This window comes from Heterocephalus glaber, unplaced genomic scaffold (assembly GCF_053883595.1).
Source record: "Heterocephalus glaber isolate CG9 unplaced genomic scaffold, H.glaber_assembly_v1.0 deba00001553, whole genome shotgun sequence".
NCBI lineage: Eukaryota > Metazoa > Chordata > Mammalia > Rodentia > Bathyergidae > Heterocephalus > Heterocephalus glaber.
In genome coordinates this window covers 34,236,997-34,252,558 of record NW_028258344.1, presented here as the reverse complement: position 1 = coordinate 34,252,558, position 15,562 = coordinate 34,236,997, and the positions used below count along the sequence as shown (strand labels likewise).

Sequence of the window (15,562 nt, the reverse complement as noted above, 5' to 3'; positions counted from 1 at the left end):
AAATATACCAATAATGTGATCAAAATAATATTTTAAGAAGAATTTTTCTATTGGTCCAAAAGCACAATAAAATATAATACGAGGTGTGATTGAAAAATAACGTATGTTCAAAGCTAGGGGAAGTATTTTGAGGCACTGTGTCTTTTACTGTAATAAATATTTTTAATTTAAACATTTACCGTATTTTGGGGATAAATTAATATTCAAGTCACACAATAAGTGATATGGGAGCTTAGAAAAGGGAGAGCGCATTTCCACTAAGAAAAAGGCTTCCTACCTTGCCTACACCCTCCATCCCACTAAGTAAGTATTCTGTCTCCTGCTCATCACTTTGACTCTTCATCAGTTGGTCTCTACACAAATTTCTCTAGTTCTAAATCTTCTAAATATTTATTCAGTATTCCTTCCATGAACCCTTCCTCAATTCCTGAAGTTCCTCTCATGCTGTATAATCAACATTCGGGTAATCCTCAGGCTACTCATGGACCATTTTCATAGTTTATTGGTTTTCTTCCTTTAAATCTACTTCATGTGACTTTATTCAGTGTGGCTCATAAGTTTTTAAAGTTCTTATGAGTAAGGATTATCCCCATAATTTGCTTTGTCTCTTTCCTTAGGCTCTAATAGAAGGAGCTGCAGACACAAAATGCACTCAGGAAGTTTCAACATACAATGTTCCTACCCTGAAATTTCCTAAGAAGTACCTAATATGTCTCAGCCTGACTTGCAGGCTATACTGTTACAATGTCAGGAAAATAGATGAAGAACAGGAATTAAAGATATTAAGAGAAAAATAAAGAAGAATTTTATCTTCTCTTGCTCAACTTCCTGGTGTTCTCCCTGAATCTAAGAAGAAGGAAATTTTTTTCAACACAGATCCTCTTCCCTATCTTACACAATCTGGAGAATAGAGAGAGGAAAAACTAGATGGGACATGCAGGTTAGAGGGAGGAGGCACAAGAGAGGTAGAAGACCTCATAGGCTGAGGCTTCAGAGAGAGTTTGAAGGGTTGGTATATGAGAGTCCCTGGAGCAATTATGAAGTGTAAGGGAACTGGGCCAGGCTTGAGTGAGGTAAGAGTCTTTGGGGAAATATTGTGCAGGTTATAAATTGGATCACATTTAATGGCTTTTGAGAGACAAGTAAAGAATGACATTCTTCTCATAGGACTTTTGATTTAAGCATGGTGCTTCACCTGTGCAGAGACCGGAACGCCTAAAGCACTGATTTATATCCAAGCTACCCTTGGAAATAGAAACTCATAACCTTGAATGGCATCAATCCTTAACTCAAACCTACTTCCTCAAGTTGATCTATGGTGTTTCTAATAAGGAGACACTGCACAAAGCTCCCATCTGGAGGGGAGAGTAGAAGCTGAAGTGAAAGGCATTCTCAGTTCACAAAGCCATGGAACCGGCCAGGGGACAAATCCACGCAGGGGCAGCCAGGGTGCCTTCTCCTCATTTACCCAGTTTCACACAGGTTGGCACAGCCCTGAGTGCAACTTCTGTTTTACCATTTCCAATAACTGAAATTAATAGTCTTAGAAAAATAGCCTGTTCCAATTTTCAGACATTCTGATCATTAGAACATTTTTTCCTAAGTTTTGAGCCAGTATCTGCTACTTGAGATTTCTGTACTTTAGTCTTTATCCTAACCTCTATGGCATAACAGACCCTACTACTTCAGGTCTAGTTCATTCACTGCTGCACATGCGCACACACGTGCACACACACACCCTGATTTTTTTTCTGATGATGTTCATTTCATAAATACTCCTATATTTAACTGGGGATATACATGTGTAAGTCAGTTGGAATCCTGAAGGATACAGTTAATGTTTTTCTCTCACAACAGGCTAACCAATACAGTATAGTGAACAAAATTCTGTGCTCTCAAATTTTTCAGTCTGTTTTTTACCATTTTTTCTTTCTGCAATTATTTTTTATTCTGTGATATATTTTGACTCATAATAGAGACCAAAGAGAAAAAAGTTTAGGAAAGTAAAAAATGCCTAGAAAAAGAATAAAATGCATGTTTTACAATAAGATACTTTCAAAGATATGGGAATGGGGGGAGAGTGAGAGAAAGAAAGAACATTGAGAATAAAAGAAAAAGGAAAGAAAAGAAGAGGACAGGAGGAAGGATGGAGGAGGAGAAGGAAGAGGAGGAGGAGGAGAAAAAGGGAAAAGAAGGGAAGGGAAGGGAGGGGAGGGGAGGGGAGGGGAAGAGGAAGGGGAAAGGAGAGAAAGGAAGAGGAGGGAAGGGAAGGGGAGGGGAGGGAGATGAAGGAAAGAAGTAGGAAGCAGGAGGAGGGAGGGAGAAGGGCAAAGGGAAGGGAAAGGGGGAGTAAAAAGTAGCAATTCACTGACGCTTAGTAAAAGCCTTTTCTTATTTTGACCAAAAATTTATAAACATGAATTAATATAAACTATACATGAGGACTCAACATAATTTAAGATGATTTTAATATGCCAAAAAATAGAATAAAATAACAGGGATTTATCTAGTGCTAAAAATTCACCTCCCTAAGGACTGGATAATCTTGGGTCCTTAGCTGGCAGCCCTGAGGTTACCAACCCTATTTCGGGAAATATGAATCCCCATGCTAAAGGAGTCATCTATATAATGGAAGATTATGATTGTGCCTGTCCTTGCATTCTCATTTTCTAGCCACGTGTCCTACATTCCTGTAGTTATTCCCTGTATAAAAATTTTTCAACATTTTACCTTCAAGCTACTGTGTCTTTATATTTACAGCATATAATCAGGTCTTCCTTTTTTAGTCCAGTGTACCAATCTCTGCCTTATTTAGACCACATAAATTTAATGCAATGATCAATATGGTTGGGGTCCAATCTTAGCAAGGTATCTTTAATAAGAACCTAAACACAACTGTTTGTATTCAACCTTTAATCTGGTCATTAATCCATTATATTAAAATCTTTCTTAATCTGATTCTGTCATTACTACAACTGACAATTATGATATTTCGCTCCACCATATTAGCTATTGTTACAAACACTGTAACCTGAATTAGTCAGTTCAGGTTGTCATAACAAAATGCAAAAGATAAGGAAGCTCAAACACCAAGAATCTATCTCATCGTTCTGGAGGCTGAGGAGTCCCAGATGAAAGTGCCTCTTAATTCAATTCCCTAGTGAGGGCTTCCTTACTGGCTTTCAATGACCACCATCAAAGCAGAGAGAGGAAAGGAAGCAAGCTCTCTGCTGTCTCCTTCTATAAGAGCACCAATCCCATCATAAGAGGCAAGCTCTCACAATCACATCGAAACCCAGTCACTTCCCAAAGGCCCAGCTCCTAATTATCACATTGCAAGTCAGAGTTACAACTATGACTTGTGGAGACATAAAATTCAGTGCATAATATTACCCCAAAACTGACTTGACTAACACATTATTCAGAGCATCAATAAATAAGAAAATCAGATATATCTACTAGTCCATGTATGTCAGATTGAAATTTATTCTTTAGTGGGAATTATTGGAGAACAGTCAAATGGAATTCTCATTGTGTTTCATTTTCTCATTGAATTCTCATTGTGTCTCATAATCACTGTGTCCAAAAAGTTATCTTCAGAGCTCATATCAGCTTATTTCTGAAATCAAATATACTGTCTTCACCAGTCAAGTAATTTTTCAATATGGTGTTTCTACTTTTAAAAGATATTAGAGTTTGTCTAATAACTTGATTAGACTCTTTCTTTGGACAGGGCCTCCATTTGGAAGGGATGATAATAGTGAAGAAAAACTAGACCATTTGGAATTGCTGTGTTAGAAGAAAAATGGCTGAAATTCTCCTTATAGCATATATTTTTCCATACAGACTAGCTCAAAACAGCATTTTTTCCATCATTATGGGAAATGAACTTAGTAACTTACTTTTAAGAGAAATTTTAAAATAGTATGGATTTTATAATTTTGGCCTCATTAGTACTTAAAGTAGAAATAGTGCCTAGAGGTCACTCCTAATTAAAAGGACTCAAGCAATGTGGAAGTAATTTATATAGCATTTCTGAGAGATGATCATTTGGCTTTCTTTGTGCAAGGCACAGACTGTTATACTCAGGATTTGGGATTATCTTAAGGATTCTCACTTGGAACAGAAGGTATTTTTTCAAAAGGCAGTTATTGGGTATATAGAAAGATAAGCTACAACATTGAAAAATAATCGAGTTGCTCCTATTTGTTTTATTTATAAGGTAAAAAAAAACAAACCAAAATTCAAGTTTCTATCATCCATTGCTCTTACTGTAAAGCTTCATGTCTTTGTATTCTTTGTTACAGGATGAACAGAACAAATAATTTAGATACTCTATTTTTGCCAGTGTTTTTCTTCATCTTTCTGGCTATTAAATAATAAAGTGACCACTATATAATAAAGGATTTGGGGAATTATAGAAAAGCATTGAAAAAGTATGTTCCAACATGGTTAAATTCAAATTAAGCATAGTTTTTTTTCCTATAAAATGTATTTCTTTACATAGTTTAGGTATTATTATACATAGAATCTTTATTTTATTAAGCATTATGTCAAAACCCCTTACCTAATATCAAAAACCCTTTATGAACACTATTTTTTAATTTGTACCTTATTGTACCTTAGTCCTTCACAAAAATGTACCACAGTACACATACCCATTTCCCAAAGAGCAGACACATTGGTTGCTTCCAGTTTTTTAAATTGCTATTATTACAGATAACACTAGAGAAAAGTCTTGGCATAAATCTTTTTCTAGACTTCTAATTATTTCTTTAGAAGTAGAATTATTTAGGGACCTAGTGTCGAAGAATCATTCCTATTATTGTCATTTTTACTGGTGGATATTTTTCCCATGCTCCCTGGAGGTTTTACTGGCTCAACATTTTACAGAATCAATGTCTACAATAAACTCATCCTTTGAGTAGTCTCACTTAACCTGTCATGTGTTAACTTTCACAACATTTCACGATATCATTTTCTGAATTAATTGACTTGTCAGTAAAAATTCAGGGCATTCATACTCAGACTCTCCTGAGATCTTAAAGCCACAGAATATATTTTTCTTTTGAGTTTGTTTTTACATGCTGACTTACATTCCACAGCTGATAACATAACTCAAATATGAGCTACCATTAACATCTTATAACTCAAAAAACACAAAGTAATATTTAGAACTTCTCAGTGCTCAAACTCATTTGTCTCAGGAAGTCAAATTGGATGGCTAAGTATAACTCAGACATGGGATCAAAGTAATAGGAAAAGATAGTGAATAATTATCCATTTATCATTTATGAGAAAGTGTAGAAAAGTTCTCATACCATTTTATAGTTCATTGAAAATTCAATATTTAAGGGACTTTTCAAGTCTGAAATAAAGCACTTCTTTCACTTTAAGAAGTAGCAACTAGGGAATAGCATAGAATTCTCATTCTCCCCATTAACTGGTGGCACAACTGAAATTTAGAAGTTTCATGGTTTACATTGCATACAAATTCCATTGATACTTAGTACCACACTTACTATATTATTGGTAGTAAAAACAATACATAAACTAGAGGAGATAAATCAACCCCTAAGGGGTATTATTTTTTTATTCATGTCAAAAAGAGCATAATAGAAAAAGAAACATTTAGAGTGCTGGACTATAGAGCCAGGCAGCCAACTAACACATTAACAAAGCTGAAAATTAATGCCAACCTTTCAAGGTCTTGGAGGGGAGGACTTAGATAAGCAGAGTACCAAGGACAATGCTTGGCACATGAGAGAGACACTGATAAATATTCGTGTTAGCTCCCATAACTTTCTTTCATTAGTTGCTAAGGTAATTTTGATGTTTGAGTCTTTCAACAGTCTTGAATTGAATTTTTAATGCACCGTTGTACATTCAAATTATAAAGGAATAATACCATATATGCCTGACTTCCCATCATTATTTAATCTGAACAAAATATTTTTTTCTTCTCCTGGTATGGACAATCTTACATAGTTGGCAATTTTCTGCAAACCTATCTACTTACTCAGTCCCCAAACTGAATAACAACCTAAATCCATGTCCACCTGTGTCAATCCTTTTTCAATACAGAAGAATTGGTTTTTTAGTTGAAATACTGAAATATATGAAGTTGCAAAGGGTTCTGAAACATTTGCATAGACCTCTTAGTAATATCTGGCATGGGCATTAATGGGAGTGATCACAAATAATGAGAATTTATCATTATTATCCTAGGAGTTTTAAATCTAAGCAATTCTCTCATAGTTTTTTCTATTAATCACTTTAAATAAATTGACTGTGAGACCCAATCCAATTTGTAAATACAATTTTTTATTGTACTTGGAAACTTAAAACTAGTGCCAAAGTAAAAAGTAATGAATATGCTCAGTAGCACATATTTCTTATACCTATCAATCCCTGCAACTGTCAATAGAAAAAGAATTGTGTATGGGCCACTTATTAACACGTATTTAAATTAAAATATCCATCTAATTAAATGTATACTTCCAAGTCTTCTACCCCCAAGAACATTTTGATTATTAACCAGCAGTTTGTTTTAAAGATTATGTATGATAGTTTGAATATTTTCTGATGCATCTCTATGGGTTACCCATATCCAAAACTGAAGGAGAGTTATAGTTCAAGAAACTCACATAATTGTGACTGTAAAAGTCTTTGAAACAAAGGACCACATACTTGAGAATTCAGTGTCTAAATTGTCCTTCTGGAATTGATCATTGAGATCAGGAAGAAGATCAATTGTATAAATGATCTTTCCCAGAGAATAGTCAACATCTTAAGCAGATAATGCTCCAAAAAGTGAATTGATGGAAGTAGCTATATCACATTCATAAATAAAATAATTTCTGACCCTGATGACCCACTATCAGTATAGCGCAAGAAAATCATGTTCATATGACACCTCTACTGTCATGCATACCTATCAAATAGCAATCAACTAAAAGCAGAGAATTTATCAATATATTGTAAGTTCAAAAACCTAAAGAATCCCACCACAAAAATGACATTTATTCTTGTTATCCCTAGAATGATCATCAGTTAAAGAGACTCAGACAGAGAAAACAAAATATTTCTTTTCTGTTAATTTTAAATTATTTTGAAAAATCTTTCTTTTTCAATAAAGCAGTCAGATTAAAAATAAAAAAGAATAGATAAATTCAAATATAGAGTAGAGGTTGAGCCAGTTAATACAGCAAAATATTTCAGACCAAAGAAGGTCAGAGAGATATTTTCATGTGATTTGGTGTGTGATTGCAATAGAGATTGAGAATCTTGAAATCACTCACAAGAAGGATATGATGAAGCCATGGGAAATAATACCAAGAAAATGAAATAAGGGATTAGAGATAGAACACAATAAAACGGAGAGGGGGCAAAAAATAAATAAATAAAATAAAGAAAGAAAGATTGGGGCTTAGAAAAGCCCATGGAATTTAGCAATAGAAAGTTGCTGAGTGAGCAGCTTAATTATAGCAAAGGGTGGAAAAACCAGACTGCAACAGGCTGAAGAGTGAATGAATGGTAAGAAAATAGGGTCTACTCTTTTGAAAACATAACCAAAAAAGTACAATGGAAACTGTAGGGCTTTTAAAATAGAAACCTCTAATCACTTTTATAGATGGGCAAAAGATGAGATAGAATGAGGCAAACATGATGCTACTAGATTCAGCAAGTCTGGAAAGAGGCAAGGAGCAAGAGCATATTATACAGGAATATATTTAAAGAGGACAAATATATATTTCTCAGTCAGGAATAGAAGAGAAAATATAGAGAAGGAAGAGGAATCTGAACAAATTGTCTTAAATAACACGAGTAAAATAATTTTGGCAGATTTATCAAATAAGAACCCAAGATTTCTAGTTAAGCTTGAATTTCAGATACACTAGAAATTATTTTTAGTGTAGAAATATCCCATGCAATTTTGAGCATACTTATACAAAATTAAATGCATTTATTGTTCATCTGAAATTCACATTTTTGCATGGGACATACATCTTTTAAAAAGTCATTTATCCAAACAAACTTAGATATGCAGTTCATGTATTCTCTTACAGTTACCTGAATTTGAAATACCTCTAGACTCCAGGTCACGTTCTCCTACTCGTCGCTAATTGTGTGACCAGAAATCACGTCTGTCAATGAAAGGGTCATGGGAGCACTCTGGACTTGAATTCTGGTTCTGCTACTTGCTACCTTTGAAATCTTCAGCAAATTTGGTTGGCAAAAGTATGAAATAAAATAATTTATATAAAGTAAAAGGCAGACGGGTTGTTAACAGGGCAAGCAGTTGATAAATTTCACACATTGGTGGAGTGGAAAATGGCTCTAGGTAAGGAAGCAACAGTTTATTCTAAGCACACATAAATTTCATTTAGTAGGTAGTATTGTCAGAATGATTTGTAATATCATTGACGATCTGTATTACTTTGATTTCAGATCGGAAAAATCACACATTCACATTTAAACTCTGAACGATATGCTTATAACAAATATAATCAAAAGTGCTTCCTGTGTCTTTTACAGGAACAGTACTTCCTGCGCTAACTCGAGACAACAGTGTCACCTAGTGGTAAAAAAATCAATCACAAACAGTTAAGCACCTGGATAAAGATAACTAGGCTTTAATCCGCAAAGACCTTAGCAGGTTTGGGTCAGTGATGAATATTGATGGTAAGGAATAAGTTTCCACGACATATCACATCAACTCATTTCACTTTGTGGCACTGAAATGATGCATAGTTTCAACCAACACGAGGGCGTAGTACCTGCTGCTTTACTTGATCTTAGCCAAAAGGCCGAGAAGCGATGACCTGCTGCTTTATCTACCCCCACCATCTGGTGTAACTTCCTTTGTTGAAGAGACCTCCTCTTGCTGCTCAGGTTTTAATTATGAAATTACACAGGTGGATTCTGGACTTTGCAGAGCTTCTCCTAACTTTATTACTCCCCAAAACTTTGGCAGAAGGGGTGGGGGCGCTGGGAAGAGCTGGAAATATGAAACTTGAGGCTTCCTCAATTACCAGCTTCAACTTTTTCCTTCTATTTAGGTTAGAGGTTTCTATTTTATTTCTTATGCAGTTAAGAGGATGTATGTGTTTTTTTAAAAAAGAATTTTTCCCCAAGCCCAAATTAAGATATAAATATTCAATTAAAAGTTTTGTTTCTGTATTAATTGGGGGCCAGTATCTATTCCAGATAAATTTATAGCTTAGAAAAGTAAAAATTTAGTAAGTAAGTTTAGTAAGTAATATTTTCAAACAGGAATGAATAGGAATGTTTTTGTTCACGTCCAGAAATGTCAAAAGAAATTAAGAATTCCAAGTACCTCCTTGGGGAGGTACTTTATTTAACCTTTATTTAACCTAATTCTTATATGAGAATATTATAGTAGTCCCAGACTAGAATCCTATGGCCTAGTGGTTACCAGATGGTTAAATTAAGCAAATCTGGCTTTAAAATCAGTAATACATCAAGACAGATATGGCTCAAGAGTTATTAATCAATGACGGTTAGAAGTATTTCCTGAGTTTCTTTGTAATAAAAAAGTATATTATATGTACATATATCATACAGAGCCAATCTTTCTAGATGTATATTTAAAATCCCCAGCCAATAGCTTTCAATTACCAGTAATTTGTGATCCCCAAATCTTTCAGTTGTTTCTCCCCCACACTCCTTTTACCCAAAATCTTTCACAAATATTTCACAGTTGACCCTGTTTCACAATGCCCTTATATTGGTGGGAATTCCAATTTTCTCTTTTTATCCTGATAGGAATGAGTAAAGATATGAACATGGATAATTTATTAGAAGAGGCATGCCAGAGCTTCTGAAGTCAGTCCTAAATATGGGTGAGAACGTATCTCCCAGAATATTTCTTTCCATCTCCTGTATTTGCTTTTTCTTCTTGATGTTTATTTTTGGGGACCTTAAGGCCTCTACTCTATGACCAGAAGTAGACTGCTTAGACACAGTTCTGCCCTGGAGAAATCCCAGGCCTACAAATGGAGCCAGAGGACTCCATTCCCTAAGGAGCTCCAGCTTCTGCACACCTGGGAAACCAGCCTATTAATTCATATCTGTTTCCAGGGGATCAGTGACCACTCTGATAAGAAAAGCTAAAGTTAAAGTAAGAAGGGATACTCTGCATTCCTCCTGAGCTCATTGAGGAGTCAGATGTGCAGAACAGCAGCCTATTCCATCTTAACTAAACATGTCTGAGAAAATCAAGGAGCAATATGATGACTGCTTAGCAATAAAAATATGTCTATCCATTGAATGGTAAGATTGTTTGCAAACATGACCATTTCACACCTGAAAAAAATATAAGATTCTCCTTCAGGTTTGACATTTTCATTTTAAAAGCATAAATTCTCAAACATTTAATTTCTCAATTTCGATATGACACTTGAGAATGGACTAGGTACTTTACAGATGTCCTTCTCTGCCACATCTTTCTGAAATATTTTCACCTTCAAAGAATATAACAGGAGAGCCTCCCAAATTTCATAAATGCAAGAACTATCTGTGTAGCAGTTCCCCAAGATGAATGTAATTATTATGCATCACAAACCTATGCTAATAAAACAGTATAGACATAAAAATAGAGCTCCCATCCACAGCAATTCCTACATGTTTATAGTTTAAACATGTAGATTACATGTTTGGAGATTTAAAAATAGATTTCAAGGCAACCCATGTGTAATAGAAAAACTATGAGGAAGTATAAATTGAAATTGAGCTCCATCCCAGGCTCCTAGGACAGTGAAGCTCAGCCGGTCCCAGCACCTGGAAGGAAGCTCCCCGCCTCCATCCCAGGCTCCTAGGGCAGAGAAGCTCAGCCGGTCCCAGCACCCAGAAGGAAGCTCCCCTGCTGCCATCCCAAGCTCCTAGGACAGAGATGAGCCACGTGGGTGCCAGAGGCAACACCCCCCCCCCGAGGAAATGAGAAGACACATAAACAAGCCTCAAAAACAGACTTCCAGATCACCTACAGCAACCCCAAAGGGAAATGAGATGGAGCAATCTGACACTCAACCACCTGGACTCACTGAATTGGCAACAAAAGAGGATCTGGGAAAAATGAAATCAGAAATAATTACTCAGATAACAGCAAAGATGGTGCTCATGGTGCAAGACATGATTAATAAATCTAGAGAGGACACAGATAAAAAAATAGAGGAGCTCGGGAACATGATGGAATCCCAACATAGGAAACAAATGGAATCCATAAAACAGATACAAACAGATTTCTAAGAGATTAAACACTCCATTGAAACTCTGCACAGCAGAATGGACCAATGTGAGGATAGAATTTCACATATAGAAGATAAGATTGCAATTAGTGAGGAGGAAAAGAATAATTGCTTTAAAATTGTAAGGAAACACGAGAAATCAATCCAGCAGCTGCTAGATGATGCAAAGAAGAATAACATAAGACTGATTGGAGTCAATGAAGAGGCGAGAGTGCAGATGACATAAAGAAACTCTTCACAGAAGTGATGGCAGAAAACTTCCCAAGGAGGGGAAAAGAACTTGACATACAGATAAGTGAGGCATATAGGACTCCAGTTAACCTTAATAAAAAAAAAATCTACACATAGGCATGTAATAGTTAGGATTCCAGAAATCCAACAGAAGAATAAAATTCTACAAGCAGTGAGAGAAAAGAAACAAATCACATACAAAGGAAAGCCCATCAGAATCACAGCAGACTTCTCAATGCAAACTCTCAAGGCAAGAAGAGCTTGGAGTGATGTATTTCAAGCCCTAAAGGAAAACAGCCTCCAACCCAGATTGATGTACCCTGCAAAACTATCTTTCAAAATTGATGGAGAAATAAGATGCTTTCATGATAAAGAGCACCTCAGGAACTTCATGAATACCAAACTGGCACTAAAAAAATTTTAGACAATAGCCTAGGAAAAGACAATGAGGATCACAACCCCAGGAAACCCAGCAGAATGAATCCATTGGTCATGAGAAATTAAACGCAAAGGGGGAGAATCCAACAAAAAGAAAAAGTCATGACGAGGCTTTTAAAACTTTTGACTTCATCTCCCTAATGAGTGTATAATTCAATCTTATTATTGTACTGATTAGTATTTTTCTGATTCTAGAATTGCACACCATTCCTTGTGCTATACTGGCTATTTATCATCTTCTTATGTCTACATTTTAATTGGGTTGTCTATTAATGAGCTCTAAGAATTCTTTATATATTCTGCTCATAGGTTATATGCATTGTAAATATGCTCTGTTTAAGGACTACTTTTCATTTTAATGATGTCATTTAAAGTTCTAAATTTTGATGGAATCTCATCAATTTTTTTTCTTTTATACATCATGGTTTTTGTATCCTAGGTAGTTCTTGCCTACCCTGAATTCATAAATATTTTCCCTTATAATTTCTTCTTAAAGTTTTATACTTTTAGGCTTTCTTATTTAGGTTCATAGATCCCTTCAAGTTATTTTCATGTATGGAAAAAAAGGGTTGAAGTTAATTTTTCATATGCTGATAACAAGTGTTCTAGTGCCATTTGCTGAAGACACTGTCTCTTCCTTGGCTCTTGAATCGAGTTTATATTCTATAAAATGCTAATGTTAAATAATCTTTCAAAACTCAGTGGACCATATATGTGTGGTTCTATTTCTAGATTCTCTGTTTTATTCAAATGATCTATATGTCTTTCCTTACACCAGCACTGCCTTGATTACTGTAGCTTTAGAAGAAGTCTTAAAATTGGGTGCTAAACGTCTTCCAACACTATTTTTGTTTTTATTTTTGGCTTTTCTGGGTCCTTTGTACTCCTACATAACTTTTAAATTTCAATATCCAGTTCTTCATTTATAGCAAGTATACACAGACCTGAATTTTTATATATACCTTGTGTTTTCTAATCCTGCTAAATTCAAGTACAAGTTCTAGGGGCTCCTAGATATTTCTTAGTATTTTCTCTGTAGATGATCATTTCATCTACATATAAAGATTTTGCTTCTGCCATGCCAATCCTATCCTAGTTGTGTCATTTTATTGCCAGACTATTTTGGTTTAGACCTATGTTTCAAAGTCTAATGGACAGATGAATAGTAGGCATATATGCCCTTGTTCCCCACTTTAGGGAGAAAGCATTGTAGCGTCTCCATTCATAGAAGGAGTTTTTGTTGGAAGTATGGAGTACATGTCTTTGATCTGTTGAGAAGGCTCTGTTCTACTTCTAGTCTCCTGATAGCTTTTACCATGAACAGCTGTAGAATTTAGTCCAATACTCTTTCTCCAACTAGTGACAGGATTATATGGCTTTCTCCTTTCCTCTGTTAAAATGATTACTTTTGGGGGTGGATCTTCCAATACTGAACCAACACTGCCATCCCTATAACAAAACCACTTTCTACATACTGCCAGATCTGACTTCTAATAGTTTGTTTTGTTAAACAAATTTCTATCTATGTTCATACTTTTTTCTTCTATTATCTTTATCCAGTTTTAGGATTAGCACAATGTTGAGTACCTAAAATGAGGGGAGAAGTGTTCCTTCTTTTTTCTGCTTTAGTTATTTGATATAATTTATCAGTTAAAATGTTTATGAGCCTGCTGTTGTCATATAGGTAGGTTTTCAAGCTAGGAATATACTTTTATTAATAGGTGCTATTCAAATTATATATTTCCTCCAGAGTTAGTTTCATTAATTTGTCTTCTAAGTTACTTCTTAGAAGTTGTCAAATTTATTTCAAAAAGATTTTTGTAATATGCTTTCTATATCCTTTTAAATTCTGTAAAATCTGTGGTAATGTCTCCTAGATCTTGATATTGTAATTTTAAAAATGTATAACTGATATTGTGTAACAGGAAGGAAACTTCTAAAAGAGCAGGGGAATTGGGAGGGGTAGGGGAAGGGAAAAAAGGAAAAGAAAAAATATGAGAAGAGGATAAAAATGGAAACAAGGTCTTGGCAAATAGGGATGGGTGGAGGGGGTAAAGGGAGGGCAAGGGAAGGGGAAAAAAATAAGAACCAAGAGACTCATGTAATGGTACAAGATCCCAATGATGAATGTAACTGTATTGTATAACTAAAATGTACCAATAAAATTAATGGGGGAAAAAAAAAGAAAGAAATTGAAAAACGGTAAAAGAGATGGTATAGAATTCTGGCTCTTGGAGGACTCTAAGCAAGGAATAAGCACCTTTGAAATAAAACACATTAAACTAAGCAGGGAACTTAAAGTTCTATGCTTTGCCACTGATACACTGTGTGGTTTTGACAAGTTGCTTTACCTTTTCAGGTTTTAGGAATATATTTATCTGAAAAGTGAGACAACTACAGGTTACAAAACCCTCTCCCACATAATCTCAGGAGACAGCTGCCTACTGGTCCCTTTACAGACTCTTCAGTGGCCCCTTTCTTCACTCCTTTATTCCACGACATGTTCTCTTCCCTTCTGGGCTCATGCTCCTTTGCATTATTGCTAGGACCAACCTGATGAATCTTAACTAGGCTGAAATAAATTATCCTCTGTTCGAGAGTTCCTTCTTCATCGTCAGGATGGCACAAGAATACCCCAAAAAGTACAATTTAAATATAATCAGTCCAGGCCATGGAAGCACCTTGAGAACACAGGGCATTCTGCACCAACTTGGAAATATTTGCAGTATGTTTCAGTTCTCCCAATGAACATTAGGCAGTATCATCATGGCTGAATCATAAAGCCTTCAATTGTTGATAATCACCAGCTCTCAAAACGACACTGCCTTTCTTGGAATCATGTGACTAAAAGAAGACAAAGAGAACACTTCATTCAGTCACTGGTGTTTTCTAAATGTTTTTTTCCCTAGAAAAATAAGCATTTTGTTTATATTGAAATTTCACAGAGTTATATTATAAGCTTGTCAGAGCCCTGTGGATGTTCCAACAACAAACACTATCACCACAAAATAGGCCGATTTAAGATGTCTGGCAACGTTTTCACTAGGTTTCCTCTGTCACCTACTCAGACATTCTAGCCCTCTGATTTTCAAATCAAATCACTTTGATTTCCTTGGGTGCTTTTGAAATTCAGCAAGCCATGCTCAAGTGAAAGAAACCATTATGGGACATGAATTCCTGAAAATCTTTTGGTACCAAGTAAATGAGAATATCCTTATTACTGTAAGAAATACTGTACAGTGTAAAGTATTTTTATAACAATGAATAGACTTTTCACATAAAGAAAAGTTAGGTGTTATCAGTAAAATATCTGTTTCATAACAGACTGTTTTTCTAAATATCTCTGTTAAAATACGATGTATCAGAATCCTGGTTTATAATACAGACCCCCATATGAAGGAAAATACAAATAACATTTTCAATTTATTTGAAATAAACAACCCCTGAAAATGACGAGCTTGAAAGCAGTTTCATAATTATTTGTGTCAAAAAATGGTACTTTATTTATTGCCCATATACTTTAAAAATACATTTAGAGAACAAAATTACTTCAGATCAATTTTATTTTTTATAAAGAGTAATTCTTTAAAATTCTTCCTCAAAAAATTTCTCAGCTTGACAAT

The 15,562-nt window shown here is 35.1% G+C and overlaps 1 protein-coding gene across 1 annotated transcript in view; it reads right to left on the bottom strand.

The window, feature by feature from the left end:
* Positions 1 to 14,746, bottom strand: part of Slc26a7 (solute carrier family 26 member 7) — a 175,081-nt gene extending 160,335 nt beyond the window's left edge. The window contains exon 1 of the mRNA XM_087190592.1: positions 14,493 to 14,746. The gene's annotated coding sequence lies outside the window, so the exon portion shown is untranslated. The remainder of the gene's footprint in view (positions 1 to 14,492) is intronic.
* Positions 14,747 to 15,562: the final 816 nt, after the last annotated feature.